The following is a 6,000-nucleotide window of genomic DNA, read 5'->3' as shown; positions in this document are numbered from 1 at the left end:
CAAGGGCTCATAAAAAATAGGAGCGTATATAGAAATGCTTGAAAAAAAAAGATGGAATTGTAGAAGTAGATTTAGGCAACTATGAATGTGTGTCTTCAGATGACGTAATAGTGGATGCCTTGAAAGAGGGCTTGCATCAAGCACAAATGTTGTGTTAGTCATTGGGATTGAAACCTAGCAAAGCAGATAACTTGAATCGGTAGTTACACTCTTGGGAGGATACAGATTTGACATGGTCAAAACTAGATGTTGAGATGAGGGAGGCCAATGAGTACGATGACTTTGCACAACCAAGCGGTGATGACCAGCAATTACAAGAGGTTTTAGATGGGGATGATGAGATCATTTCTCTTAGGTGAGATTCGACATGAAATCAATGGGCTCTTGGATGAAGTTCATGACTCAAGCACTATTGCAAAGAGACAGAAGATCAACCCAATAGTAGAAGTTGATGGAAAGTATATCTTCACGTCCACATTGGTCAACCAATTGAATGGGAATTCAACATTGTCAAAAGATCGATTGACAAGAGTGAGGCAAGGTGTCTATTTCATTCAAGAATAAAAAACACAATCATCAAGCAATGTGAATTTCTTTGGGATAGGTTGTGATTGTGGGGTATATTTTGTGTGTGACACACAGGATCAAGGTAGTAGCAAGAATCCAAAGAGAGATGGAAAATCCACAAACTTAAATAAAATGGATAAGTCTCGTGGCACAAGGTATCTTGTTCGAGTCCAAAAGATGAGGAAGAAAGTAGGACGTAGATATGTGGATTATAAATGGGGCTTTGATTTGACAGATCAACCTCAAGGGATAGAAGTTCAGCTTGGTTGGTACCAAAGGGTGAAAGGACAACGTATGACTTAACTGACTTGAATATGATTTCTATAGAGTCAGTCATCGCATTGGCAAATTTAACATATAATGCATCAAATGATAGATACCAACTAGATGAGAATTATTATAGGATATTTAATGACTTTGTCAAGTGCACAAGTAATCATTTTCATGCTCAAAGTAAGTGATTTTAATCTATGATAAGCTTTGTATTGTCTTTCTAAATAAGTTCATTACCTTTATTATAGTGTCTCCTTTCTTGTAGGTAATGGGCATTCAAGCTAAAACTTGGCAAGGCTGGGGTATACTTTTTGCAGCTGAAGTATTGCAACCGAAGAGTTCTTTTGAGATGTCTTCAAACTAGTCATATGGAAACATGCTACATTGATATAAGTATATTTTTGTAGCTGAAGTATTAAGGTGATGTATCACTGTTGCATCATGGTTGAAATATGGTACATATATTGTAAGTAATATCTAATCTTTTTCTTTTGATTTTAGTTATGCTATATACTTTGCACGCACTGTTGATGTGTGAGTGCTTGATGCAAGGGAATTTGTTTTGGTTTTGATTTCAGACCAATTTTGTGGCATTTTGATCTTTTGGGATTCTCAAGCAGCATAATGCATGGAGATGGCTAGTCATGGAAGCAATGAAGTCAACATACTTATGTATTATTATTTTTTATAGTATGCAGTCTTTATCATACTACACAATCCAAATGTATAAGATATGCTTTGGACATGTGGACCTTGGAGTCTTTTGCATATAGCTCTATGTTGCAGTGCTATTGTAAAAGTTTCATAATATTAACATCATGTCTGGATATCCATCTTGGATCATTGTGATAATTCCATGGCTAAAATATTGTAGTATCATGTTTTAATTTGACTTGTATAGAAGGGGCCATGAGAATGCACATTCGATTCAAATTTTAGATTTACAGAGGGGATATAACTATTACCTTCAAAATTCACAAAAGGGGTATATAAAATGGTGAAAAAAAAATTAAAATGGGTTTTTAAAGTATCCTTTGAATGCACATTATATAGAGGGCTTCTATAAGGTGAGCCCCCCGATATTGAAGCATAAATTACAAGAAGTCTTACCTCCATAAGTTGGTTAAGGCTTCCCTTGGCTCTACACATGGTGACTCTTCCCTCCTTATGGTAGCCTCCTTTAGTGGCTTGGTAGCTTTTCCTTCTTCTCAACCACTTCTCTTTCTCCTAGACCTTCCCATGTAGCACTCTAACCAAGATCTTCTAGTCCTCACAAGGGGAGGATGAAGAAGAAAGCATTAAATCGCATTGCAGGTGATTCAAGAGTAGTTTGTGATAGCCATAGTCAATAACCTTGCAACTATAAATCTTGTGTCTCTTGCCATTGCTATTCTTTAGTCCATGCTTCCTTTCTAGATCATGTAGGCTGCCCTTCCAATGATTATTCAGTATATGCAATATATCACCCGAATGAAGGAGGAGCAATGGATAAAGACCAAGCTAAATATACCTCTGATACAAACTAGTGTGAGAAAGTATGGGGCAACAAACAAGCACCAAAATTCACACTAATTTTAGGTGCCTATTTGCTATCGATTCCTATCTATCTTCCTCCTATGTTGCGCCGACTTTGGGCAAGAAAGACTTGGTTCTTATTGTATAAATCAATCCATCAAGGGGTGTAGAGAGATCAAAAAGATAGGAGGAAAATGGGTTGCAAAAAATTGGCTAAAGCATAAAAATCGGGCTTGGAACAATATGCGGGTAGCAATAGAAGATGATGACTTGAAAATCAATTGTGTAAGTAGAGGCCTACCTTGCTAGAGGAGATTATGGGCACCAATTAAGTCGTTTGCTAATGATGCCTTCTTCAAAGTAGTATAAATAGACATGGAAGCAACAAACATGGTTGAAAAAAATGCTTGTTGTGTGTGCTTGATCAATGAGAAGCCTATCAAATATGCCTCTCTACATAAAGGATAGTAGAGAAGAAGATTGTTGAGACACTTTCTCAAATTATGACTAGCAATAGAGGAATCATGAATAGCAGGAATCTTGATCAGCATATGTCACCTACAAACATGGTCAAGAAGAGGTGGAAGATGAAGATAAGCAAGATATTAATTAAAATTGGGTTATTAAACCCTTGGATACAAGGCTTTTTTCCTACCTTGTCTTTTTTCTCTCTTTGCTTTGGCTTTTTTCTTCTGCCTTAGCTTTTTGTCCCTATTTCTCTCCTTAGTACAGTGAACAATCACAAGAGTGATGGAGTCCACATGTACATCATGATTATTTTTCCTCTAATCAAGCATGCAACTTATTTGCCCAACTTCTTGCTTCCCCCTTGTAATATAAACATAGTTATTTTCCACAAGTTGCTCTGAGAATCAATGATGGACTTAAGTTAAGTGATATATTTAATCATTTTACCATTCCATTTAATCATTCTTTTATTCCATAATACTAAGTCATTCATCCCGATCGTCTTACAACTATGAACTAACATCCAAACTTAAAGAAGAAAATTTAATCTTTCAAATATACAAACATAAGTTCTAGCTATTGCGCATGCATTTTGGATTTGGTCTTCATGTATCCCTCTTATTCCACCACACAAGCATGCAAGCAACTACATCATTGATGTATCCTTGGTCCTAAAATGAATGAAAATGTTATGCTACACGAGCTCAACAATGGGACGTTGGGCACCCTCTTATTCATTCAAGAGGGTAAATCCATGAAGTAAAACAACTATCTCAACCTAGTCTCTCGCACACATCACAATGGCTATCTCTCACCTAGCCTCTTGCACAAATCACGAATGCTAAGATTTTCTTATAGTGAGCTTGTGTGGCCTCCCTTCAAGCATGAAGGATGGCCTTGCAAAGTTCCATTATCCACAAGTGCGCTCCTTTTGTCCTCTATCCTTTACAACCTCTACATGCAAGGAGGAAGAATGAGCATAAGCATGAGAGAGTGCTCAAGAGCGAGAGTAGATGAGAGATTCAATGGGGATGCACAAGGAAAGGTGGTTGAGACACAGATATGGAGGCCCAAGCTTTCTTCATTCTCTTCTTCTTCATTTTTCTCATTTTATCTTCTCTATGGTCTACTTTTCCAAGTCTCTCACAAAGAGATAGACCCTTTGATCTTTAGGGCACTTTACACAAACTCTCACACACTTACTTAATACAACCATAGGATAAGGGCTTATGCTATGCCTTATTTCTCAACACTCCCCCTGAAGCTTAGAATCAGCTTGCAAAAGTAATACTCCAAGTGCACTCCTGAAATACTCAAACTTATCGTTACCTAATGGTTTGGTAAAGATATCAACGGCTTGGTCTTTTTTTTTACGTGGACCAAGTCAACCTCTCCATCGATGACCTTCTCTCTAATGAAGCGATAATGCACTTCTATGTGTTTTTTCCTAGCATGGTAGACTAAGTTCTTTACCAACATAATGCTACTAATTTTGTCAAAATATATGATGACTCCACCATCAATTTCAATCCCCATGTCACATAAAACCAATCTCAGCCATGTCTGCTCACATGTAGCCAATACAATACCTCGGTACTCAGCTTCTGTACTTGATAAAGCAATTGAAGGTTGCTTTTTGCTACTCCAACTTACCATGGCTGATCCAAATGAAAATGCATAACCACTGGTGGATCTTCTATCCGTAGGATTACCTACCCAGTCTGCATCATCAGTATACCCAAACAAGGTAGGCTTTATTCCCTTCTCATAGAATAAGCCAAATCCAATTGTCTTCTTCACATACCTTAGAGCTCTCCTCACTACATCCAAATGTGATTTACATGGTCTTTGCATAAATTAGCTAATAAATCCAACACCATAACTTAAATCTGGCCTTGTAATGGCTAAGTAGATAAGACTACCAACCATCTTTCTAAACATGGTCACATCTTCCACATATTTCCCATCATCAATCATTTTGATATTTTGATCCAAGGGAGTATCCACTGGTTTATATCCTGTCATGCCATACTTTTCCAACATCCCCAAGGAATATTGTCTTTGTACCAACCAAATACCATGAGGTGTATCAATGACCTCAATGCCCAAAAAATATCTCAACAGACCAAGTTTCTTTATGTCAAATTCCTTATGAAGACCATGCTTAACTTGAGCAATCTCCCTCTCAAGTGTACCTATAATAATGAGGTCATCAACATAGATGACAACCACAACCATGCCATCCTCTGCATGTCTGACATAGAGTGAGTAATCAGCCATACTCTGCTGAAATCCCATGTTGCACAAGAATCTGCTAATCCTCTCACACCAAGCTCTTGGTGGCCTGCTTTAGTCTCCATACAATGATGTGTTCAATTTGCATACATAATACAGTTATTTAGGATTCACATACCCTTCATGCTGATCCATCTACATTTCCTCTTCTAAAATCCCATCCAAGGATGCATTTTTCACATCCATTTATACAATTTCCAGCCATATATTGAATCCAAAGCAATCATTTATCTCACTATAGTCATCTTTGCCACTAGACTAAATGTCTCATCATAATCCAATCCATATGTTTGTGCATAACCCTTTGCAACCAGCCTTGCTTTATACCTTTCTAGAGAACCATGCGATTTGCACTTGATTTTGTACATCCATTTATAACCAATTGATTTCATCCCATGAGGTAACTACACTAAATCCCAAGTCTTATTTTTCTTCAATGCATCCATCTCCTCATCCATAGCTTATCTCCATTATTTTCTTTCCACTGATTCCTCAAAGCAAGTAGGTTCCACATGCTCTACATATGAAACCAATAAGCATAATGCATCTTCATGAACCCATTATATGCCAATCTATTAACAGGATCTCTAACCCTTTTTTATCTCCGCAAAACTGAGGTGTACTACTTGGTGTCTCAACTGCTCTCGCATGTGGTGGCACATATTTTCCTGCACTTCTAGTACCCAGAGTTTTTACATGAGAAATACCATACTCATCATTGATAGATTCATCCTCTAAACTTTCATCCATAGACATCTTGTCTTTTGCAATTTTTGCACTCTTTTGTAAACTCCTTAACCTGCCACTCCATGGACTATAGCTGCAACTGCTTTCTGCATTCTCCTGAGGGCTAGACATATCTTCTAAGTGTTGATTTCCAAG

This window comes from Lygodium microphyllum, chromosome 13, assembly GCF_053477565.2.
Source record: "Lygodium microphyllum isolate KBCC chromosome 13, Lygodium_microphyllum_v1.1.10, whole genome shotgun sequence".
NCBI lineage: Eukaryota > Viridiplantae > Streptophyta > Polypodiopsida > Schizaeales > Lygodiaceae > Lygodium > Lygodium microphyllum.
Note: the sequence above shows the minus strand (reverse complement) of the source record.